The following is a 27144-nucleotide window of genomic DNA, read 5'->3' on the forward strand; positions in this document are numbered from 1 at the left end:
TTAGAGAAATTTGGTAAATATTTTAAAAGCTATTGATGTTTCAAAATAGCTAAAAACTTGATATGCTACTGAGGTTTTTGCTATGCTGTATATTCCAATGGTAATTTGGCATGGATAAAATCAGGTTTTTCTTTAGTATTAAAGAATAAATGTTTAAAAATAAAAACTGTAGTGTGTAATGTGGGTTTTTCTTGATACAATAAAACGTGTTTTAGAGAAATTTGGTAAATATTTTAAAAGCTATTGAAGTTTAAAAATAGCTAAAAACTTGCAATGCTACTGAGGTTTTTGCTATGCTGTATATTCCAATGGTATTTTGGCATGGATACAATCAGTTTTTTTTTTCAGTATTAAAGAAAAAAAGTTTAAAAATAAAAATTGTAGTGTGTAATGTGGGTTTTTCTTGATACAATAAAATGTGTTTTAGAAAAATTTGGTAAATATTTTAAAAGCTATTGAAGTTTCAAAATAGCTAAAAACTTGCAATGCTACTGAGGTTTTTGCTATGCTGTATATTCCAATGGTATTTTGGCATGGATACAATCAGTTTTTTCTTCAGTATTAAAGAATAAAAGTTTGAAAATAAAAATTGTAGTGTGTAATGTGGGTTTTTCTTGATACAATAAAACGTGTTTTAGAAAAATTTGGTAAATATTTTAAAAGCTATCGATGTTTCAAAATAGCTAAAAACTTGAAATGCTACTGAGGTTTTTGCTATGCTGTATATTCCAATGGTATTTTGGCATGGAAAAAATCAGGTTTTTTCCTCAGTATTAAAGAATAAAAGTTTAAAAATAAAAATTGTAGTGTGTAATGTGGGTTTTTCTTGATACAATAAAACATGTTTTAGAAAAATTTGGTAAATATTTTAAAAGCTATTGAGGTTTCAAAATAAGTAAAAACTTGCAATGCTACTGAGGTTTTTGTTATGCTGTATATTCCAATGGTATTTTGGCATGGATAAAATCAGGTTTTTCCTCAGCATTAAATAATAAAAGTTTAAAAATAAAAATTGTAGTGTGTAATGTGGGTTTTTCTTGATACAATAAAATGTGTTTTAGAAAAATTTGGTAAATATTTTAAAAGCTATCGAAGTTTAAAAATAGCTAAAAACTTGAAATGCTACTGAGGTTTTTGCTATGCAGTATATTCCAATGGTATTTTGGCATGGATAAAATCAGGTTTTTCCTCAGTATTAAATAACAAAAGTTAAAAAATAAAAATTGTAGTGTGTAATGTGGGTTTTTCTTGAGACCATAAAACGTGTTTCAAAGAAATTTGGTAAATATTTTAAAAGCTATTGAAGTTTCAAAATAAGTAAAAACTTGCAATGCTACTGAGGTTTTTGCTATGCTGTATATTCCAATGGTATTTTGGCATGGATAAAATCAGTCTTTTCTTCAGTATTAAATAACAAAAGTTTAAAAATAAAAATTGTAGTGTGTAATGTGGGTTTTTCTTGATACAATAAAATGTGTTTTAGAGAAATTTGGTAAATATTTTAAAAGCTATTGAGGTTTCAAAATAAGTAAAAACTTGCAATGCTACTGAGGTTTTTGTTATGCTGTATATTCCAATGGTATTTTGGCATGGATAAAATCAGGTTTTTCCTCAGCATTAAATAATAAAAGTTTAAAAATAAAAATTGTAGTGTGTAATGTGGGTTTTTCTTGATACAATAAAATGTGTTTTAGAAAAATTTGGTAAATATTTTAAAAGCTATCGAAGTTTAAAAATAGCTAAAAACTTGAAATGCTACTGAGGTTTTTGCTATGCAGTATATTCCAATGGTATTTTGGCATGGATAAAATCAGGTTTTTCCTCAGTATTAAATAACAAAAGTTTAAAAATAAAAATTGTAGTGTGTAATGTGGGTTTTTCTTGATACAATAAAACGTGTTTTAGAAAAATTTGGTAAATATTTTAAAAGCTATTGAAGTTTCAAAATAGCTAAAAACTTGCAATGCTACTGAGGTTTTTGCTATGCTGTATATTCCAATGGTATTTTGGCATGGATAAAATCAGGTTTTTCTTCAGTATTAAAGAATAAAAGTTTGAAAATAAAAATTGTAGTGTGTAATGTGGGTTTTTCTTGATACAATAAAACGTGTTTTAGAGAAATTTGATAAATATTTAAAAAGCTATTAAAGTTTCAAAATATGTAAAAACTTGCAATGCTACTGAGGTTTTTGCTATGCTGTATATTCCAATGGTATTTTGGCATGGAAAAAATCAGGTTTTTTCCTCAGTATTAAAGAATAAAAGTTTAAAAATAAAAATTGTAGTGTGTAATGTGGGTTTTTCTTGATACAATAAAACGTGTTTTAGAAAAATTTGGTAAATATTTTAAAAGCTATTGAAGTTTCAAAATAGCTAAAACTTGCAATGCTACTGAGGTTTTTGCTATGCTGTATATTCCAATGGTATTTTGGCATGGAAAAAATCAGGTTTTTTCCTCAGTATTAAAGAATAAAAGTTTAAAAATAAAAATTGTAGTGTGTAATGTGGGTTTTTCTTGATACAATAAAACGTGTTATAGAAAAATTTGGTAAATATTTTAAAAGCTATTGAGGTTTCAAAATATGTAAAAACTTGCAATGCTACTGAGGTTTTTGCTATGCTGTATATTCCAATGGTATTTTGGCATGGAAAAAATCAGGTTTTTTCCTCAGTATTAAAGAATAAAAGTTTAAAAATAAAAATTGTAGTGTGTAATGTGGGTTTTTCTTGATACAATAAAACGTGTTTTAGAAAAATTTGGTAAATATTTTAAAAGCTATTGAAGTTTCAAAATAGCTAAAAACTTGCAATGCTACTGAGGTTTTTGCTATGCTGTATATTCCAATGGTATTTTGGCATGGATAAAATCAGGTTTTTCTTCAGTATTAAAGAATAAAAGTTTGAAAATAAAAATTGTAGTGTGTAATGTGGGTTTTTCTTGATACAATAAAACGTGTTTTAGAGAAATTTGATAAATATTTAAAAAGCTATTAAAGTTTCAAAATATGTAAAAACTTGCAATGCTACTGAGGTTTTTGCTATGCTGTATATTCCAATGGTATTTTGGCATGGAAAAAATCAGGTTTTTTCCTCAGTATTAAAGAATAAAAGTTTAAAAATAAAAATTGTAGTGTGTAATGTGGGTTTTTCTTGATACAATAAAACGTGTTTTAGAAAAATTTGGTAAATATTTTAAAAGCTATTGAAGTTTCAAAATAGCTAAAACTTGCAATGCTACTGAGGTTTTTGCTATGCTGTATATTCCAATGGTATTTTGGCATGGAAAAAATCAGGTTTTTTCCTCAGTATTAAAGAATAAAAGTTTAAAAATAAAAATTGTAGTGTGTAATGTGGGTTTTTCTTGATACAATAAAACGTGTTTTAGAAAAATTTGGTAAATATTTTAAAAGCTATTGAGGTTTCAAAATAAGTAAAAACTTGCAATGCTACTGAGGTTTTTGTTATGCTGTATATTCCAATGGTATTTTGGCATGGATAAAATCAGGTTTTTCTTCAGTATTAAAGAATAAATGTTTGAAAATAAAAATTGTAGTGTGTAATGTGGGTTTTTCTTGATACAATAAAACGTGTTTTAGAAAAATTTGGTAAATATTTTAAAAGCTATTGAAGTTTCAAAATAGCTAAAAACTTGAAATGCTACTGAGGTTTTTGCTATGCTGTGTATTCCAATGGTATTTTGGCATGGATAAAATCAGTTTTTTCTTCAGTATTAAAGAATAAAAGTTTGAAAATAAAAATTGTAGTGTGTAATGTGGGTTTTTCTTGATACAATAAAACGTGTTTTAGAGAAATTTGGTAAATATTTTAAAAGCTATTGATGTTTCAAAATAGCTAAAAACTTGCAATGCTACTGAGGTTTTTGCTATGCTGTATATTCCAATGGTATTTTGGCATGGATACAATCAGTTTTTTCTTCAGTATTAAATAATAAAAGTTTGAAAATAAAAATTGTAGTGTGTAATGTGGGTTTTTCTTGATACAATAAAACGTGTTTTAGAGAAATTTGATAAATATTTAAAAAGCTATTGAAGTTTCAAAATAGCTAAAAACTTGCAATGCTACTGAGGTTTTTGCTATGCTGTATATTCCAATGGTATTTTGGCATGGATACAATCAGTTTTTTCTTCAGTATTAAAGAATAAAAGTTTGAAAATAAAAATTGTAGTGTGTAATGTGGGTTTTTCTTGATACAATAAAACGTGTTTTAGAGAAATTTGATAATTATTTAAAAAGCTATTAAAGTTTCAAAATAAGTAAAAACTTGCAATGCTACTGAGGTTTTTGTTATGCTGTATATTCCAATGGTATTTTGGCATGGATAAAATCAGGTTTTTCTTCAGTATTAAAGAATAAAAGTTTGAAAATAAAAATTGTAGTGTGTAATGTGGGTTTTTCTTGATACAATAAAACGTGTTTTAGAGAAATTTGATAAATATTTAAAAAGCTATTAAAGTTTCAAAATAAGTAAAAACTTGCAATGCTACTGAGGTTTTTGCTATGCTGTATATTCCAATGGTATTTTGGCATGGATAAAATCAGGTTTTTCCTCAGTATTAAAGAATAAAAGTTTAAAAATAAAAATTGTAGTGTGTAATGTGGGTTTTTCTTGATACAATAAAACGTGTTTTAGAAAAATTTGGTAAATATTTTAAAAGCTATTGAAGTTTCAAAATAGCTAAAAACTTGAAATGCTACTGAGGTTTTTGCTATGCTGTGTATTCCAATGGTATTTTGGCATGGATAAAATCAGTTTTTTCTTCAGTATTAAAGAATAAAAGTTTGAAAATAAAAATTGTAGTGTGTAATGTGGGTTTTTCTTGATACAATAAAACTTGTTTTAGAGAAATTTGGTAAATATTTTAAAAGCTATTGATGTTTCAAAATAGCTAAAAACTTGCAATGCTACTGAGGTTTTTGCTATACTGTATATTCCAATGGTATTTTGGCATGGATACAATCAGTTTTTTCTTCAGTATTAAATAATAAAAGTTTGAAAATAACAATTGTAGTGTGTAATGTGGGTTTTTCTTGATACAATAAAACGTGTTTTAGAGAAATTTGATAAATATTTAAAAAGCTATTGAAGTTTCAAAATAGCTAAAAACTTGCAATGCTACTGAGGTTTTTGCTATGCTGTATATTCCAATGGTATTTTGGCATGGATACAATCAGTTTTTTCTTCAGTATTAAAGAATAAAAGTTTGAAAATAAAAATTGTAGTGTGTAATGTGGGTTTTTCTTGATACAATAAAACGTGTTTTAGAGAAATTTGATAAATATTTAAAAAGCTATTAAAGTTTCAAAATAAGTAAAAACTTGCAATGCTACTGAGGTTTTTGTTATGCTGTATATTCCAATGGTATTTTGGCATGGATAAAATCAGGTTTTTCTTCAGTATTAAAGAATAAAAGTTTGAAAATAAAAATTGTAGTGTGTAATGTGGGTTTTTCTTGATACAATAAAACGTGTTTTAGAGAAATTTGATAAATATTTCAAAAGCTATTAAAGTTTCAAAATAAGTAAAAACTTGCAATGCTACTGAGGTTTTTGCTATGCTGTATATTCCAATGGTATTTTGGCATGGATAAAATCAGGTTTTTCCTCAGTATTAAATAATAAAAGTTTAAAAATAAAAAATTGTAGTGTGTAATGTGGGTTTTTCTTGATACAATAAAATGTGTTTTAGAAAAATTTGGTAAATATTTTAAAAGCTATCGAAGTTTAAAAATAGCTAAAAACTTGCAATGCTACTGAGGTTTTTGCTATGCTGTATATTCCAATGGTATTTTGGCATGGATAAAATCAGGTTTTTCCTCAGTATTAAAGAATAAAAGTTTAAAAATAAAAATTGTAGTGTGTAATGTGGGTTTTTCTTGATACAATAAAACGTGTTTTAGAAAAATTTGGTAAATATTTTAAAAGCTATTGAAGTTTCAAAATAGCTAAAAACTTGAAATGCTACTGAGGTTTTTGCTATGCTGTGTATTCCAATGGTATTTTGGCATGGATAAAATCAGTTTTTTCTTCAGTATTAAAGAATAAAAGTTTGAAAATAAAAATTGTAGTGTGTAATGTGGGTTTTTCTTGATACAATAAAACTTGTTTTAGAGAAATTTGGTAAATATTTTAAAAGCTATTGATGTTTCAAAATAGCTAAAAACTTGCAATGCTACTGAGGTTTTTGCTATGCTGTATATTCCAATGGTATTTTGGCATGGATACAATCAGTTTTTTCTTCAGTATTAAATAATAAAAGTTTGAAAATAAAAATTGTAGTGTGTAATGTGGGTTTTTCTTGATACAATAAAACGTGTTTTAGAGAAATTTGATAAATATTTCAAAAGCTATTAAAGTTTCAAAATAAGTAAAAACTTGCAATGCTACTGAGGTTTTTGCTATGCTGTATATTCCAATGGTATTTTGGCATGGATAAAATCAGGTTTTTCCTCAGTATTAAATAATAAAAGTTTAAAAATAAAAAATTGTAGTGTGTAATGTGGGTTTTTCTTGATACAATAAAATGTGTTTTAGAAAAATTTGGTAAATATTTTAAAAGCTATCGAAGTTTAAAAATAGCTAAAAACTTGCAATGCTACTGAGGTTTTTGCTATGCTGTATATTCCAATGGTATTTTGGCATGGATAAAATCAGGTTTTTCCTCAGTATTAAAGAATAAAAGTTTAAAAATAAAAATTGTAGTGTGTAATGTGGGTTTTTCTTGATACAATAAAACGTGTTTTAGAAAAATTTGGTAAATATTTTAAAAGCTATTGAAGTTTCAAAATAGCTAAAAACTTGAAATGCTACTGAGGTTTTTGCTATGCTGTGTATTCCAATGGTATTTTGGCATGGATAAAATCAGTTTTTTCTTCAGTATTAAAGAATAAAAGTTTGAAAATAAAAATTGTAGTGTGTAATGTGGGTTTTTCTTGATACAATAAAACTTGTTTTAGAGAAATTTGGTAAATATTTTAAAAGCTATTGATGTTTCAAAATAGCTAAAAACTTGCAATGCTACTGAGGTTTTTGCTATGCTGTATATTCCAATGGTATTTTGGCATGGATACAATCAGTTTTTTCTTCAGTATTAAATAATAAAAGTTTGAAAATAAAAATTGTAGTGTGTAATGTGGGTTTTTCTTGATACAATAAAACGTGTTTTAGAGAAATTTGATAAATATTTAAAAAGCTATTAAAGTTTCAAAATAAGTAAAAACTTGCAATGCTACTGAGGTTTTTGTTATGCTGTATATTCCAATGGTATTTTGGCATGGATAAAATCAGGTTTTTCTTCAGTATTAAAGAATAAAAGTTTGAAAATAAAAATTGTAGTGTGTAATGTGGGTTTTTCTTGATACAATAAAACGTGTTTTAGAGAAATTTGATAAATATTTCAAAAGCTATTAAAGTTTCAAAATAAGTAAAAACTTGCAATGCTACTGAGGTTTTTGCTATGCTGTATATTCCAATGGTATTTTGGCATGGATAAAATCAGGTTTTTCCTCAGTATTAAATAATAAAAGTTTAAAAATAAAAAATTGTAGTGTGTAATGTGGGTTTTTCTTGATACAATAAAATGTGTTTTAGAAAAATTTGGTAAATATTTTAAAAGCTATCGAAGTTTAAAAATAGCTAAAAACTTGCAATGCTACTGAGGTTTTTGCTATGCTGTATATTCCAATGGTATTTTGGCATGGATACAATCAGTTTTTTCTTAAGTATTAAAGAATAAAAGTTTGAAAATAAAAATTGTAGTGTGTAATGTGGGTTTTTCTTGAGACAATAAAACGTGTTTTAGAGAAATTTGGTAAATATTTTAAAAGCTATCGAAGTTTAAAAATAGCTAAAAACTTGAAATGCTACTGAGGTTTTTGCTATGCTGTATATTCCAATGGTATTTTGGCATGGATACAATCAGTTTTTTCTTCAGTATTAAAGAATAAAAGTTTGAAAATAAAAATTGTAGTGTGTAATGTGGGTTTTTCTTGATACAATAAAACGTGTTTTAGAAAAATTTGGTAAATATTTTAAAAGCTATTGAAGTTTCAAAATAGCTAAAAACTTGAAATGCTACTGAGGTTTTTGCTATGCTGTGTATTCCAATGGTATTTTGGCATGGATAAAATCAGTTTTTTCTTCAGTATTAAAGAATAAAAGTTTGAAAATAAAAATTGTAGTGTGTAATGTGGGTTTTTCTTGATACAATAAAACGTGTTTTAGAGAAATTTGATAAATATTTAAAAAGCTATTAAAGTTTCAAAATATGTAAAAACTTGCAATGCTACTGAGGTTTTTGCTATGCTGTATATCCCAATGGTATTTTGGCATGGAAAAAATCAGGTTTTTTCCTCAGTATTAAAGAATAAAAGTTTAAAATTAAAAATTGTAGTGTGTAATGTGGGTTTTTCTTGATACAATAAAACGTGTTTTAGAAAAATTTGGTAAATATTTTAAAAGCTATTGAAGTTTCAAAATAGCTAAAACTTGCAATGCTACTGAGGTTTTTGCTATGCTGTATATTCCAATGGTATTTTGGCATGGAAAAAATCAGGTTTTTTCCTCAGTATTAAAGAATAAAAGTTTAAAAATAAAAATTGTAGTGTGTAAGTTGGGTTTTTCTTGATACAATAAAACGTGTTTTAGAAAAATTTGGTAAATATTTTAAAAGCTATTGAGGTTTCAAAATAAGTAAAAACTTGCAATGCTACTGAGGTTTTTGTTATGCTGTATATTCCAATGGTATTTTGGCATGGATAAAATCAGGTTTTTCTTCAGTATTAAAGAATAAATGTTTGAAAATAAAAATTGTAGTGTGTAATGTGGGTTTTTCTTGATACAATAAAACGTGTTTTAGAAAAATTTGGTAAATATTTTAAAAGCTATTGAAGTTTCAAAATAGCTAAAAACTTGAAATGCTACTGAGGTTTTTGCTATGCTGTGTATTCCAATGGTATTTTGGCATGGATAAAATCAGTTTTTTCTTCAGTATTAAAGAATAAAAGTTTGAAAATAAAAATTGTAGTGTGTAATGTGGGTTTTTCTTGATACAATAAAACGTGTTTTAGAGAAATTTGGTAAATATTTTAAAAGCTATTGATGTTTCAAAATAGCTAAAAACTTGCAATGCTACTGAGGTTTTTGCTATGCTGTATATTCCAATGGTATTTTGGCATGGATACAATCAGTTTTTTCTTCAGTATTAAATAATAAAAGTTTGAAAATAAAAATTGTAGTGTGTAATGTGGGTTTTTCTTGATACAATAAAACGTGTTTTAGAGAAATTTGATAAATATTTAAAAAGCTATTGAAGTTTCAAAATAGCTAAAAACTTGCAATGCTACTGAGGTTTTTGCTATGCTGTATATTCCAATGGTATTTTGGCATGGATACAATCAGTTTTTTCTTCAGTATTAAAGAATAAAAGTTTGAAAATAAAAATTGTAGTGTGTAATGTGGGTTTTTCTTGATACAATAAAACGTTATTTAGAGAAATTTGATAAATATTTCAAAAGCTATTAAAGTTTCAAAATAAGTAAAAAATTGCAATGCTACTGAGGTTTTTGCTATGCTGTATATTCCAATGGTATTTTGGCATGGATAAAATCAGGTTTTTCCTCGGTATTAAATAATAAAAGTTTAAAAATAAAAAATTGTAGTGTGTAATGTGGGTTTTTCTTGATACAATAAAATGTGTTTTAGAAAAATTTGGTAAATATTTTAAAAGCTATCGAAGTTTAAAAATAGCTAAAAACTTGCAATGCTACTGAGTTTTTTGCTATGCTGTATATTCCAATGGTATTTTGGCATGGATAAAATCAGGTTTTTCCTCAGTATTAAAGAATAAAAGTTTAAAAATAAAAATTGTAGTGTGTAATGTGGGTTTTTCTTGATACAATAAAACGTGTTTTAGAAAAATTTGGTAAATATTTTAAAAGCTATTGAAGTTTCAAAATAGCTAAAAACTTGAAATGCTACTGAGGTTTTTGCTATGCTGTGTATTCCAATGGTATTTTGGCATGGATAAAATCAGTTTTTTCTTCAGTATTAAAGAATAAAAGTTTGAAAATAAAAATTGTAGTGTGTAATGTGGGTTTTTCTTGATACAATAAAACTTGTTTTAGAGAAATTTGGTAAATATTTTAAAAGCTATTGATGTTTCAAAATAGCTAAAAACTTGCAATGCTACTGAGGTTTTTGCTATGCTGTATATTCCAATGGTATTTTGGCATGGATAAAATCAGGTTTTTCCTCAGTATTAAATAATAAAAGTTTAAAAATAAAAAATTGTAGTGTGTAATGTGGGTTTTTCTTGATACAATAAAATGTGTTTTAGAAAAATTTGGTAAATATTTTAAAAGCTATCGAAGTTTAAAAATAGCTAAAAACTTGCAATGCTACTGAGGTTTTTGCTATGCTGTATATTCCAATGGTATTTTGGCATGGATACAATCAGTTTTTTCTTAAGTATTAAAGAATAAAAGTTTGAAAATAAAAATTGTAGTGTGTAATGTGGGTTTTTCTTGAGACAATAAAACGTGTTTTAGAGAAATTTGGTAAATATTTTAAAAGCTATCGAAGTTTAAAAATAGCTAAAAACTTGAAATGCTACTGAGGTTTTTGCTATGCTGTATATTCCAATGGTATTTTGGCATGGATACAATCAGTTTTTTCTTCAGTATTAAAGAATAAAAGTTTGAAAATAAAAATTGTAGTGTGTAATGTGGGTTTTTCTTGAGACAATAAAACGTGTTTTAGAGAAATTTGGTAAATATTTTAAAAGCTATCGAAGTCTGAAAATAGCTAAAAACTTGCAATGCTACTGAGGTTTTTGCTATGCTGTATATTCCAATGGTATTTTGGCATGGATAAAATCAGGTTTTTCCTCAGTATTAAATAATAAAAGTTTAAAAATAAAAATTGTAGTGTGTAATGTGGGTTTTTCTTGAGACCATAAAACGTGTTTCAAAGAAATTTGGTAAATATTTTAAAAACTATCGAAGTTTAAAAATAGCTAAAAACTTGCAATGCTACTGAGGTTTTTGCTATGCTGTATATTCCAATGGTATTTTGGCATGGATACAATCAGTTTATTTTCAGTATTAAAGAATAAAAGTTTAAAAATAAAAAATTGTTGTGTGTAATGTGGGTTTTTCTTGAGACCATAAAACGTGTTTCAAAGAAATTTGGTAAATATTTTAAAAGCTATCGAAGTTTAAAAATAGCTAAAAACTTGAAATGCTACTGAGGTTTTTGCTATGCTGTATATTCCAATGGTATTTTGGCATGGATAAAATCAGTTTTTTCTTCAGTATTAAAGAATAAAAGTTTAAAAATTAAAATTGTAGTGTGTAATGTGGGTTTTTCTTGATACAATAAAACGTGTTTTAGAGAAATTTGGTAAATATTTTAAAAGCTATCGAAGTTTAAAAATAGCAAAAAACTTGCAATGCTACTGAGGTTTTTGCTATGTTGTATATTCCAATGGAATTTTGGCATGGATAAAATCAGGTTTTTCTTCAGTATTAAAGAATAAAAGTTTGAAAATGAAAAATGTAGTGTGTAATGTGGGTTTTTCTTGATACAATAAAATGTGTTTTAGAAAAATTTGGTAAATATTTTAAAAGCTATAGAATTTTAAAAATAACTAAAAACTTGCAATGCTACTGAGGTTTTTGCTATGCTGTATATTCCAATGGTATTTTGGCATGGATACAATCAGTTTTTTCTTAAGTATTAAAGAATAAAAGTTTGAAAATAAAAATTGTAGTGTGTAATGTGGGTTTTTCTTGAGACAATAAAACGTGTTTTAGAGAAATTTGGTAAATATTTTAAAAGCTATCGAAGTTTAAAAATAGCTAAAAACTTGAAATGCTACTGAGGTTTTTGCTATGCTGTATATTCCAATGGTATTTTGGCATGGATACAATCAGTTTTTTCTTCAGTATTAAAGAATAAAAGTTTGAAAATAAAAATTGTAGTGTGTAATGTGGGTTTTTCTTGAGACAATAAAACGTGTTTTAGAGAAATTTGGTAAATATTTTAAAAGCTATCGAAGTTTGAAAATAGCTAAAAACTTGCAATGCTACTGAGGTTTTTGCTATGCTGTATATTCCAATGGTATTTTGGCATGGATAAAATCAGGTTTTTCCTCAGTATTAAATAATAAAAGTTTAAAAATAAAAATTGTAGTGTGTAATGTGGGTTTTTCTTGAGACCATAAAACGTGTTTCAAAGAAATTTGGTAAATATTTTAAAAGCTATCGAAGTTTAAAAATAGCTAAAAACTTGCAATGCTACTGAGGTTTTTGCTATGCTGTATATTCCAATGGTATTTTGGCATGGATACAATCAGTTTATTTTCAGTATTAAAGAATAAAAGTTTAAAAATAAAAAATTGTTGTGTGTAATGTGGGTTTTTCTTGAGACCATAAAACGTGTTTCAAAGAAATTTGGTAAATATTTTAAAAGCTATCGAAGTTTAAAAATAGCTAAAAACTTGAAATGCTACTGAGGTTTTTGCTATGCTGTATATTCCAATGGTATTTTGGCATGGATACAATCAGTTTTTTCTTCAGTATTAAAGAATAAAAGTTTAAAAATAAAAATTGTAGTGTGTAATGTGGGTTTTTCTTGATACAATAAAACGTGTTTTAGAGAAATTTGGTAAATATTTTAAAAGCTATCGAAGTTTAAAAATAGCAAAAAACTTGCAATGCTACTGAGGTTTTTGCTATGTTGTATATTCCAATGGAATTTTGGCATGGATAAAATCAGGTTTTTCTTCAGTATTAAAGAATAAAAGTTTGAAAATAAAAAATTGTAGTGTGTAATGTGGGTTTTTCTTGATACAATAAAATGTGTTTTAGAAAAATTTGATAAATATTTCAAAAGCTATTAAAGTTTCAAAATAAGTAAAAACTTGCAATGCTACTGAGGTTTTTGCTATGCTGTATATTCCAATGGTATTTTGGCATGGATACAATCAGGTTTTTCCTCAGTATTAAATAATAAAAGTTTAAAAATAAAAAATTGTAGTGTGTAATGTGGGTTTTTCTTGATACAATAAAATGTGTTTTAGAAAAATTTGGTAAATATTTTAAAAGCTATCGAAGTTTAAAAATAGCTAAAAACTTGCAATGCTACTGAGGTTTTTGCTATGCTGTATATTCCAATGGTATTTTGGCATGGATACAATCAGTTTTTTCTTAAGTATTAAAGAATAAAAGTTTGAAAATAAAAATTGTAGTGTGTAATGTGGGTTTTTCTTGAGACAATAAAACGTGTTTTAGAGAAATTTGGTAAATATTTTAAAAGCTATCGAAGTTTAAAAATAGCTAAAAACTTGAAATGCTACTGAGGTTTTTGCTATGCTGTATATTCCAATGGTATTTTGGCATGGATACAATCAGTTTTTTCTTCAGTATTAAAGAATAAAAGTTTGAAAATAAAAATTGTAGTGTGTAATGTGGGTTTTTCTTGAGACAATAAAACGTGTTTTAGAGAAATTTGGTAAATATTTTAAAAGCTATCGAAGTTTGAAAATAGCTAAAAACTTGCAATGCTACTGAGGTTTTTGCGATGCTGTATATTCCAATGGTATTTTGGCATGGATAAAATCAGGTTTTTCCTCAGTATTAAATAATAAAAGTTTAAAAATAAAAATTGTAGTGTGTAATGTGGGTTTTTCTTGAGACCATAAAACGTGCTTCAAAGAAATTTGGTAAATATTTTAAAAGCTATCGAAGTTTAAAAATAGCTAAAAACTTGCAATGCTACTGAGGTTTTTGCTATGCTGTATATTCCAATGGTATTTTGGCATGGATACAATCAGTTTTTTCTTCAGTATTAAAGAATAAAAGTTTAAAAATAAAAATTGTAGTGTGTAATGTGGGTTTTTCTTGATACAATAAAACGTGTTTTAGAGAAATTTGGTAAATATTTTAAAAGCTATCGAAGTTTAAAAATAGCAAAAAACTTGCAATGCTACTGAGGTTTTTGCTATGTTGTATATTCCAATGGAATTTTGGCATGGATAAAATCAGGTTTTTCTTCAGTATTAAAGAATAAAAGTTTGAAAATGAAAAATGTAGTGTGTAATGTGGGTTCTTCTTGATACAATAAAATGTGTTTTAGAAAAATTTGGTAAATATTTTAAAAGCTATCGAAGTTTAAAAATAACTAAAAACTTGCAATGCTACTGAGGTTTTTGCTATGCTGTATATTCCAATGTTATTTTGGCATGGATACAATCAGTTTTTTCTTCATTATTAAAGAATAAAAGTTTGAAAATAAAAATTGTAGTGTGTAATGTGGTTTTTTCTTGATACAATAAAACGTGTTTTAGAGAAATTTGGTAAATATTTTAAAAGCTATCGAAGTTTAAAAATAGCTAAAAACTTGAAATGCTACTGAGGTTTTTGCTATGCTGTATATTCCAATGGTATTTTGGCATGGATACAATCAGTTTTTTCTTCAGTATTAAAGAATAAAAGTTTGAAAATAAAAATTGTAGTGTGTAATGTGGGTTTTTCTTGAGACAATAAAACGTGTTTTAGAGAAATTTGGTAAATATTTTAAAAGCTATCGAAGTTTGAAAATAGCTAAAAACTTGCAATGCTACTGAGGTTTTTGCTATGCTGTATATTCCAATGGTATTTTGGCATGGATAAAATCAGGTTTTTCCTCAGTATTAAATAATAAAAGTTTAAAAATAAAAATTGTAGTGTGTAATGTGGGTTTTTCTTGAGACCATAAAACGTGTTTCAAAGAAATTTGGTAAATATTTTAAAAGCTATCGAAGTTTAAAAATAGCTAAAAACTTGCAATGCTACTGAGGTTTTTGCTATGCTGTATATTCCAATGGTATTTTGGCATGGATACAATCAGTTTATTTTCAGTATTAAAGAATAAAAGTTTAAAAATAAAAAATTGTTGTGTGTAATGTGGGTTTTTCTTGAGACCATAAAACGTGTTTCAAAGAAATTTGGTAAATATTTTAAAAGCTATCGAAGTTTAAAAATAGCTAAAAACTTGAAATGCTACTGAGGTTTTTGCTATGCTGTATATTCCAATGGTATTTTGGCATGGATACAATCAGTTTTTTCTTCAGTATTAAAGAAGAAAAGTTTAAAAATAAAAATTGTAGTGTGTAATGTGGGTTTTTCTTGATACAATAAAACGTGTTTTAGAGAAATTTGGTAAATATTTTAAAAGCTATCGAAGTTTAAAAATAGCAAAAAACTTGCAATGCTACTGAGGTTTTTGCTATGTTGTATATTCCAATGGAATTTTGGCATGGATAAAATCAGGTTTTTCTTCAGTATTAAAGAATAAAAGTTTGAAAATGAAAAATGTAGTGTGTAATGTGGGTTCTTCATGATACAATAAAATGTGTTTTAGAAAAATTTGGTAAATATTTTAAAAGCTATCGAAGTTTAAAAATAACTAAAAACTTGCAATGCTACTGAGGTTTTTGCTATGCTGTATATTCCAATGTTATTTTGGCATGGATACAATCAGTTTTTTCTTCATTATTAAAGAATAAAAGTTTGAAAATAAAAATTGTAGTGTGTAATGTGGGTTTTTCTTGATACAATAAAATGTGTTTTAGAAAAATTTGATAAATATTTCAAAAGCTATTAAAGTTTCAAAATAAGTAAAAACTTGCAATGCTACTGAGGTTTTTGCTATGCTGTATATTCCAATGGTATTTTGGCATGGATACAATCAGGTTTTTCCTCAGTATTAAATAATAAAAGTTTAAAAATAAAAAATTGTAGTGTGTAATGTGGGTTTTTCTTGATACAATAAAATGTGTTTTAGAAAAATTTGGTAAATATTTTAAAAGCTATCGAAGTTTAAAAATAGCTAAAAACTTGCAATGCTACTGAGGTTTTTGCTATGCTGTATATTCCAATGGTATTTTGGCATGGATACAATCAGTTTTTTCTTCAGTATTAAAGAATAAAAGTTTGAAAATAAAAATTGTAGTGTGTAATGTGGGTTTTTCTTGAGACAATAAAACGTGTTTTAGAGAAATTTGGTAAATATTTTAAAAGCTATCGAAGTTTAAAAATAGCTAAAAACTTGAAATGCTACTGAGGTTTTTGCTATGCTGTATATTCCAATGGTATTTTGGCATGGATACAATCAGTTTTTTCTTCAGTATTAAAGAATAAAAGTTTGAAAATAAAAATTGTAGTGTGTAATGTGGGTTTTTCTTGAGACAATAAAACGTGTTTTAGAGAAATTTGGTAAATATTTTAAAAGCTATCGAAGTTTGAAAATAGCTAAAAACTTGCAATGCTACTGAGGTTTTTGCTATGCTGTATATTCCAATGGTATTTTGGCATGGATAAAATCAGGTTTTTCCTCAGTATTAAATAATAAAAGTTTAAAAATAAAAATTGTAGTGTGTAATGTGGGTTTTTCTTGAGACCATAAAACGTGCTTCAAAGAAATTTGGTAAATATTTTAAAAGCTATCGAAGTTTAAAAATAGCTAAAAACTTGCAATGCTACTGAGGTTTTTGCTATGCTGTATATTCCAATGGTATTTTGGCATGGATACAATCAGTTTATTTTCAGTATTAAAGAATAAAAGTTTAAAAATAAAAAATTGTAGTGTGTAATGTGGGTTTTTCTTGAGACCATAAAACGTGTTTCAAAGAAATTTGGTAAATATTTTAAAAGCTATCGAAGTTTAAAAATAGCTAAAAACTTGAAATGCTACTGAGGTTTATGCTATGCTGTATATTCCAATGGTATTTTGGCATGGATACAATCAGTTTTTTCTTCAGTATTAAAGAATAAAAGTTTAAAAATAAAAATTGTAGTGTGTAATGTGGGTTTTTCTTGATACAATAAAACGTGTTTTAGAGAAATTTGGTAAATATTTTAAAAGCTATCGAAGTTTAAAAATAGCAAAAAACTTGCAATGCTACTGAGGTTTTTGCTATGTTGTATATTCCAATGGAATTTTGGCATGGATAAAATCAGGTTTTTCTTCAGTATTAAAGAATAAAAGTTTGAAAATGAAAAATGTAGTGTGTAATGTGGGTTCTTCTTGATACAATAAAATGTGTTTTAGAAAAATTTGGTAAATATTTTAAAAGCTATCGAAGTTTAAAAATAACTAAAAACTTGCAATGCTACTGAGGTTTTTGCTATGCTGTATATTCCAATGTTATTTTGGCATGGATACAATCAGTTTTTTCTTCATTATTAAAGAATAAAAGTTTGAAAATAAAAAATTGTAGTGTGTAATGTGGGTTTTTCTTGATACAATAAAATGTGTTTTAGAAAAATTTGATAAATATTTCAAAAGCTATTAAAGTTTCAAAATAAGTAAAAACTTGCAATGCTACTGATGTTTTTGCTATGCTGTATATTCCAATGGTATTTTGGCATGGATACAATCAGGTTTTTCCTCAGTATTAAATAATAAAAGTTTAAAAATAAAAAATTGTAGTGTGTAATGTGGGTTTTTCTTGATACAATAAAATGTGTTTTAGAAAAATTTGGTAAATATTTTAAAAGCTATCGAAGTTTAAAAATAGCTAAAAACGTGCAATGCTACTGAGGTTTTTGCTATGCTGTATATTCCAATGGTATTTTGGCATGGATACAATCAGTTTTTTCTTAAGTATTAAAGAATAAAAGTTTGAAAATAAAAATTGTAGTGTGTAATGTGGGTTTTTCTTGAGACAATAAAACGTGTTTTAGAGAAATTTGGTAAATATTTTAAAAGCTATCGAAGTTTAAAAATAGCTAAAAACTTGAAATGCTACTGAGGTTTTTGCTATGTTGTATATTCCAATGGAATTTTGGCATGGATAAAATCAGGTTTTTCTTCAGTATTAAAGAATAAAAGTTTGAAAATGAAAAATGTAGTGTGTAATGTGGGTTCTTCTTGATACAATAAAATGTGTTTTAGAAAAATTTGGTAAATATTTTAAAAGCTATCGAAGTTTAAAAATAACTAAAAACTTGCAATGCTACTGAGGTTTTTGCTATGCTGTATATTCCAATGTTATTTTGGCATGGATACAATCAGTTTTTTCTTCATTATTAAAGAATAAAAGTTTGAAAATAAAAATTGTAGTGTGTAATGTGGTTTTTTCTTGATACAATAAAACGTGTTTTAGAGAAATTTGATAAATATTTAAAAAGCTATTGAAGTTTCAAAATAAGTAAAAACTTGCAATGCTACTGAGGTTTTTGCTATGCTGTATATTCCAATGGTATTTTGGCATGGAAAAAATCAGGTTTTTTCCTCAGTATTAAAGAATAAAAGTTTAAAAATAAAAATTGTAGTGTGTAATGTGGGTTTTTCTTGATACAATAAAACGTGTTTTAGAAAAATTTGGTAAATATTTTAAAAGCTATTGATGTTTCAAAATAGCTAAAAACTTGAAATGCTACTTATTTTTTTTGCTATGCTGTATATTTCAATGGTATTTTGGCATGGATACAATCAGTTTTTTTTCAGTATTAAAGAATAAAAGTTTGAAAATAAAAATTGTAGTGTTTAATGTGGGTTTTTCTTGATACAATAAAACGTGTTTTAGAAAAATTTGGTAAATATTTTAAAAGCTATTGAGGTTTCAAAATAAGTAAAAACTTGCAATGCTACTGAGGTTTTTGTTATGCAGTATATTCCAATGATATTTTGGCATGGATAAAATCAGGTTTTTTCTCAGTATTAAATAACAAAAGTTTAAAAATAAAAATTGTAGTGTGTAATGTGGGTTTTTCTTGAGACCATAAAACGTGTTTCAAAGAAATTTGGTAAATATTTTAAAAGCTATTGAAGTTTCAAAATAAGTAAAAACTTGCAATGCTACTGAGGTTTTTGCAATGCTGTATATTCCAATGGTATTTTGGCATGGATAAAATCAGTCTTTTCTTCAGTATTAAAGAATAAAAGTTTGAAAATGAAAATTGTAGTGTGTAATGTGGGTTTTTCTTGATACAATAAAATGTGTTTTAGAGAAATTTGGTAAATATTTTAAAAGCTATCGAAGTTTCAAAATAAGTAAAAACTTGCAATGCTACTGAGGTTTTTGCTATGCTGTATATTCCAATGGTATTTTGGCATGGAAAAAATCAGGTTTTTTCCTCAGTATTAAAGAATAAAAGTTTAAAAATAAAAATTGTAGTGTGTAATGTGGGTTTTTCTTGATACAATAAAACGTGTTTTAGAAAAATTTGGTAAATATTTTAAAAGCTATTGAGGTTTCAAAATAAGTAAAAACTTGCAATGCTACTGAGGTTTTTGCTATGCTGTATATTCCAATGGTATTTTGGCATGGATAAAATCAGTTTTTTTTTCAGTATTGAAGAATAAAAGTTTAAAAATAAAAATTGTAGTGTGTAATGTGGGTTGATACAATAAAACGTGTTTTAGAAAAATTTGGTAAATATTTTAAAAGCTATTGATGTTTCAAAATAGCTAAAAACTTGAAATGCTACTGAGGTTTTTGCTATGCTGTATATTCCAATGGTATTTTGGCATGGATACAATCAGTTTTTTCTTCAGTATTAAAGAATAAAAGTTTGAAAATAAAAATTGTAGTGTGTAATGTGGGTTTTTCTTGAGACAATAAAATGTGTTTTAGAGAAATTTGGTAAATATTTTAAAAGCTATCGAAGTTTAAAAATAGCTAAAAACTTGCAATGCTACTGAGGTTTTTGTTATGCTGTATATTCCAATGGTATTTTGGCATGGATAAAATCAGGTTTTTCCTCAGTATTAAATAATAAAAGTTTAAAAATAAAAATTGTAGTGTGTAATGTGGGTTTTTCTTGAGACCATAAAACGTGTTTTAAAGAAATTTGGTAAATATTTTAAAAGCTATCGAAGTTTAAAAATAGCTAAAAACTTGCAATGCTACTGAGGTTTTTGCTATGCTGTATATTCCAATGGTATTTTGGCATGGATACAATCAGTTTTTTCTTCAGTATTAAAGAATAAAAGTTTCAAAATAACAATTGTAGTGAGTAAAGTGGGTTTTTCTTGATACAATAAAACGTGTTTTAGAGAAATTTGATAAATATTTAAAAAGCTATTGAAGTTTCAAAATAAGTAAAAACTTGCAATGCTACTGAGGTTTTTGTTATGCTGTATATTCCAATGGTATTTTGGCATGGATAAAATCAGGTTTTTCCTCAGTATTAAATAATAAAAGTTTAAAAATAAAAATTGTAGTGTGTAATGTGGGTTTTTCTTGAGACCATAAAACGTGTTTTAAAGAAATTTGGTAAATATTTTAAAAGCTATCGAAGTTTAAAAATAGCTAAAAACTTGCAATGCTACTGAGGTTTTTGTTATGCTGTATATTCCAATGGTATTTTGGCATGGATAAAATCAGGTTTTTCCTCAGTATTAAATAATAAAAGTTTAAAAATAAAAATTGTAGTGTGTAATGTGGGTTTTTCTTGAGACCATAAAACGTGTTTTAAAGAAATTTGGTAAATATTTTAAAAGCTATCGAAGTTTAAAAATAGCTAAAAACTTGCAATGCTACTGAGGTTTTTGCTATGCTGTATATTCCAATGGTATTTTGGCATGGATACAATCAGTTTTTTCTTCAGTATTAAAGAATAAAAGTTTCAAAATAACAATTGTAGTGAGTAAAGTGGGTTTTTCTTGATACAATAAAACGTGTTTTAGAGAAATTTGATAAATATTTAAAAAGCTATTGAAGTTTCAAAATAAGTAAAAACTTGAAATGCTACTGAGGTTTTTGCTATGCTGTATATTCCAATGGTATTTTGGCATGGAAAAAATCAGGTTTTTTCCTCAGTATTAAAGAATAAAAGTTTAAAAATAAGACTTGTAGTGTGTAATGTGGGTTTTTCTTGATACAATAAAACGTGTTTTAGAGAAATTTGGTAAATATTTTAAAAGCTATTGAGGTTTCAAAATAAGTAAAAACTTGCAATGCTACTGAGGTTTTTGCTATGCTGTATATTCCAATGGTATTTTGGCATGGATAAAATCAGTTTTTTTTTCAGTATTGAAGAATAAAAGTTTAAAAATAAAAATTGTAGTGTGTAATGTGGGTTGATACAATAAAACGTGTTTTAGAAAAATTTGGTAAATATTTTAAAAGCTATCGAAGTTTAAAAATAGCTAAAAACTTGCAATGCTACTGAGGTTTTTGCTATGCTGTATATTCCAATGGTATTTTGGCATGGATACAATCAGTTTTTTTTTCAGTATTGAAGAATAAAAGTTTAAAAATAAAAATTGTAGTGTGTAATGTGGGTTGATACAATAAAACGTGTTTTAGAAAAATTTGGTAAATATTTTAAAAGCTATTGATGTTTCAAAATAGCTAAAAACTTGAAATGCTACTGAGGTTTTTGCTATGCTGTATATTCCAATGGTATTTTGGCATGGATACAATCAGTTTTTTCTTCAGTATTAAAGAATAAAAGTTTGAAAATAAAAATTGTAGTGTGTAATGTGGGTTTTTCTTGAGACAATAAAATGTGTTTTAGAGAAATTTGGTAAATATTTTAAAAGCTATCGAAGTTTAAAAATAGCTAAAAACTTGCAATGCTACTGAGGTTTTTGTTATGCTGTATATTCCAATGGTATTTTGGCATGGATAAAATCAGGTTTTTCCTCAGTATTAAATAATAAAAGTTTAAAAATAAAAATTGTAGTGTGTAATGTGGGTTTTTCTTGAGACCATAAAACGTGTTTTAAAGAAATTTGGTAAATATTTTAAAAGCTATCGAAGTTTAAAAATAGCTAAAAACTTGCAATGCTACTGAGGTTTTTGCTATGCTGTATATTCCAATGGTATTTTGGCATGGATACAATCAGTTTTTTCTTCAGTATTAAAGAATAAAAGTTTCAAAATAACAATTGTAGTGAGTAAAGTGGGTTTTTCTTGATACAATAAAACGTGTTTTAGAGAAATTTGATAAATATTTAAAAAGCTATTGAAGTTTCAAAATAAGAAAAAACTTGAAATGCTACTGAGGTTTTTGCTATGCTGTATATTCCAATGGTATTTTGGCATGGAAAAAATCAGGTTTTTTCCTCAGTATTAAAGAATAAAAGTTTAAAAATAAGACTTGTAGTGTGTAATGTGGGTTTTTCTTGATACAATAAAACATGTTTTAGAAAAATTTGGTAAATATTTTAAAAGCTATTGAGGTTTCAAAATAAGTAAAAACTTGCAATGCTACTGAGGTTTTTGCTATGCTGTATATTCCAATGGTATTTTGGCATGGATAAAATCAGTTTTTTTTTCAGTATTGAAGAATAAAAGTTTAAAAATAAAAATTGTAGTGTGTAATGTGGGTTGATACAATAAAACGTGTTTTAGAAAAATTTGGTAAATATTTTAAAAGCTATCGAAGTTTAAAAATAGCTAAAAACTTGCAATGCTACTGAGGTTTTTGCTATGCTGTATATTCCAATGGTATTTTGGCATGGATACAATCAGTTTTTTTTTCAGTATTGAAGAATAAAAGTTTAAAAATAAAAATTGTAGTGTGTAATGTGGGTTTTTCTTGATACAATAAAACGTGTTTTAGAAAAATTTGATAAATATTTTAAAAGCTATTGATGTTTCAAAATAGCTAAAAACTTGAAATGCTACTGAGGTTTTTGCTATGCTGTATATTCCAATGGTAATTTGGCATGGATAAAATCAGGTTTTTCCTCAGTATTAAATAATAAAAGTTTAAAAATAAAAATTGTAGTGTGTAATGTGGGTTTTTCTTGAGACCATAAAACGTGTTTCAAAGAAATTTGGTAAATATTTTAAAAGCTATCGAAGTTTAAAAATAGCTAAAAACTTGCAATGCTACTGAGGTTTTTGCTATGCTGTACATTCCAATGGTATTTTGGCATGGATACAATCAGTTTTTTCTTCAGTATTAAAGAATAAAAGTTTGAAAATAAAAATTGTAGTGTGTAATGTGGGTTTTTCTTGAGACAATAAAACGTGTTTTAGAGAAATTTGGTAAATATTTTAAAAGCTATCGAAGTTTTAAAATAGCTAAAAACTTGAAATGTTACTGAGGTTTTTGCTATGAAAAATTTGGGAAATATTTTAAAAGCTATTGATGTTTCAAAATAGCTAAAAACTTGAAATGCTACTGAGGTTTTTGCTATGCTGTATATTCCAATGGTATTTTGGCATGGATACAATCAGTTTTTTCTTCAGTATTAAAGAATAAAAGTTTGAAAATAAAAATTGTAGTGTGCAATGTGGGTTTTTCTTGATACAATAAAACATGTTTTAGAGAAATTTGGTAAATATTTTAAAAGCTATCGAAGTTTAAAAATAGCTAAAAACTTGCAATGCTACTGAGGTTTTTGCTATGCTGTATATTCCAATGGAATTTTGGCATGGATAAAATCAGGTTTTTCTTCAGTATTAAAGAATAAAAGTTTGAAAATGAAAATTGTAGTGTGTAATGTGGGTTTTTCTTGATACAATAAAATGTGTTTTAGAGAAATTTGGTAAATATTTTAAAAGCTATCGAAGTTGAAAAATAGCTAAAAACTTGCAATGCTACTGAGGTTTTTGCTATGTTGTATATTCCAATGGAATTTTAGCATGGATAAAATCAGGTTTTTCTTCAGTATTAAAGAATAAAAGTTTGAAAATGAAAATTGTAGTGTGTAATGTGGGTTTTTCTTGATACAATAAAATGTGTTTTAGAAAAATTTGGTAAATATTTTAAAAGCTATCGAAGTTTAAAAATAACTAAAAACTTGCAACGCTACTGAGGTTTTTGCTATGCTGTATATTCCAATGGTATTTTGGCATGGATACAATCAGTTTTTTCTTCAGTATTAAAGAATAAAAGTTTGAAAATAAAAATTGTAGTGTGTAATGTGGGTTTTTCTTGAGACCATAAAACGTGTTTTAGAGAAATTTGGTAAATATTTTAAAAGCTATCGAAGTTTAAAAATAGCTAAAAACTTGCAATGCTACTGAGGTTTGTGCTATGCTGTATATTCCAATGGTATTTTGGCATGGATACAATCAGTTTTTTTTCAGTATTAAAGAATAAAAGTTTCAAAATAAAAATTGTAGTGAGTAAAGTGGGTTTTTCTTAATACAATAAAACGTGTTTTAGAGAAATTTGATAAATATTTAAAAAGCTATTGAAGTTTCAAAATAAGTAAAAACTTGCAATGCTACTGAGGTTTTTGCTATGCTGTATATTCCAATGGTATTTTGGCATGGAAAAAATCAGGTTTTTTCCTCAGTATTAAAGAATAAAAGTTTAAAAAAAGACTTGTAGTGTGTAATGTGGGTTTTTCTTGATACAATAAAATGTGTTTCAGAAAAATTTGGTAAATATTTTAAAAGCTATCGAAGTTTAAAAATAAAAATTGTAGTGTGTAATGTGGGTTTTTCTTGAGACCATAAAACGTGTTTCAAAGAAATTTGGTAAATATTTTAAAAGCTATCGAAGTTTAAAAATATCTAAAAACTTGCAATGCTACTGAGGTTTTTGCTATGCTGTATATTCCAATGGTATTTTGGCATGGATAAAATCAGTTTTTTTTTCAGTATTAAAGAATAAAAGTTTAAAAATAAAAATTTTTGTGTGTAATGTGGGTTTTTCTTGATACAATAAAACATAATTTAGACAAATTTGGTAAATATTTTAAAAGCTATTGATGTTTCAAAATAGCTAAAAACTTGAAATGCTACTGAGGTTTTTGCTATGCTGTATATTCCAATGGTATTTTGGCATGGATACAATCAGTTTTTTCTTCAGTATTGAAGAATAAAAGTTTAAAAATAAAAATTGTAGTGTGTAATGTGGGTTTTTCTTGAGACCATAAAACGTGTTTTAGAGAAATTTGGTAAATATTTTAAAAGCTATCGATGTTTCAAAATAGCTAAAATCTTGAAATGCTACTGAGGTTTTTGCTATGCTGTATATTCCAATGGTATTTTGGCATGGATACAATCAGTTTTTTCTTCAGTATTAAAGAATAAAAGTTTGAAAATAAAAATTGTAGTGTGTAATGTGGGTTTTTCTTGATACAATAAAACGTGTTTTGGAAAAATTTGGTAAATATTTTAAAAGCTATCGATGTTTCAAAATAGCTAAAAACTTGAAATGCTACTGAGGTTTTTGCTATGCTGTATATTCCAATGGTATTTTGGCATGGATACAATCAGTTTTTTCTTCAGTATTAAAGAATAAAAGTTTCAAAATAAAAATTGTAGTGTGTAATGTGGGTTTTTCTTGATACAATAAAACATGTTTTAGAAAAATTTGGTAAATATTTTAAAAGCTATCGATGTTTCAAAATAGCTAAAAACTTGAAATGCTACTGAGGTTTTTGCTATGCTGTATATTCCAATGGTATTTTGGCATGGATACAATCAGTTTTTTCTTCAGTATTAAAGAATAAAAGTTTGAAAATAAAAATTGTAGTGTGTAATGTGGGTTTTTCTTGATACAATAAAACGTGTTTTAGAAAAATTTGGTAAATATTTTAAAAGCTATCGATGTTTCAAAATAGCTAAAAACTTGAAATGCTACTGAGATTTTTGCTATGCTGTATATTCCAATGGTATTTTGGTATGGATACAATCAGTTTTTTCTTTAGTATTAAAGAATAAAAGTTTCAAAATAAAAACTGTAGTGTGTAATGTGGGTTTTTCTTGATACAATAAAACGTGTTTTAGAAAAATTTGGTAAATATTTTAAAAGCTATCGAAGTTTTAAAATAGCTAAAAACTTGAAATGCTACTGAGGTTTTTGCTATGAAAAATTTGGGAAATATTTTAAAAGCTATTGATGTTTCAAAATAGCTAAAAACTTGAAATGCTACTGAGGTTTTTGCTATGCTGTATATTCCAATGGTATTTTGGCATGGATACAATCAGTTTTTTCTTCAGTATTAAAGAATAAAAGTTTGAAAATAAAAATTGTAGTGTGTAATGTGGGTTTTTCTTGAGACAATAAAACGTGTTTTAGAGAAATTTGGTAAATATTTTAAAAGCTATCGAAGTTTTAAAAAAGCTAAAAACTTGAAATGCTACTGAGGTTTTTGCTATGCTGTATATTCCAATGGTATTTTGGCATGGATACAATCAGTTTTTTCTTCAGTATTAAAGAATAAAAGTTTGAAAATAAAAATTGTAGTGTGTAATGTGGGTTTTTCTTGAGACAATAAAACGTGTTTTAGAGAAATTTGGTAAATATTTTAAAAGCTATCGAAGTTTTAAAATAGCTAAAAACTTGAAATGCTACTGAGGTTTTTGCTATGAAAAATTTGGGAAATATTTTAAAAGCTATTGATGTTTCAAAATAGCTAAAAACTTGAAATGCTACTGAGGTTTTTGCTATGCTGTATACTCCAATGGTATTTTGGCATGAATACAATCAGTTTTTTCTTCAGTATAAAAGAATAAAAGTTTAAAAATAAAAATTGTAGTGTGTAATGTGGGTTTTTCTTGATACAATAAAACATGTTTTAGAGAAATTTGGTAAATATTTTAAAAGCTATCGAAGTTTAAAAATAGCTAAAAACTTGCAATGCTACTGAGGTTTTTGCTATGCTGTATATTCCAATGGAATTTTGGCATGGATAAAATCAGGTTTTTCTTCAGTATTAAAGAATAAATGTTTGAAAATGAAAATTGTAGTGTGTAATGTGGGTTTTTCTTGATACAATAAAATGTGTTTTAGAGAAATTTGGTAAATATTTTAAAAGCTATCGAAGTTGAAATATAGCTAAAAACTTGCAATGCTACTGAGGTTTTTGCTATGTTGTATATTCCAATGGAATTTTGGCATGGATAAAATCAGGTTTTTCTTCAGTATTAAAGAATAAAAGTTTGAAAATAAAAATTGTAGTGTGTAATGTGGGTTTTTCTTGAGACCATAAAACGTGTTTTAGAGAAATTTGGTAAATATTTTAAAAGCTATCGAAGTTTAAAAATAGCTAAAAACTTGCAATGCTACTGAGGTTGTGCTATGCTGTATATTCCAATGGTATTTTGGCATGGATAAAATCTGGTTTTTCTTCAGTATTAAAGAATAAAAGTTTAAAAATAAAAATTGTAGTGTGTAATGTGGGTTTTTCTTGAGACCATAAAACGTGTTTCAAAGAAATTTG

This window comes from Trichomycterus rosablanca, chromosome 25, assembly GCF_030014385.1.
Source record: "Trichomycterus rosablanca isolate fTriRos1 chromosome 25, fTriRos1.hap1, whole genome shotgun sequence".
In the NCBI taxonomy this organism is placed as follows: Eukaryota; Metazoa; Chordata; class Actinopteri; order Siluriformes; family Trichomycteridae; genus Trichomycterus; species Trichomycterus rosablanca.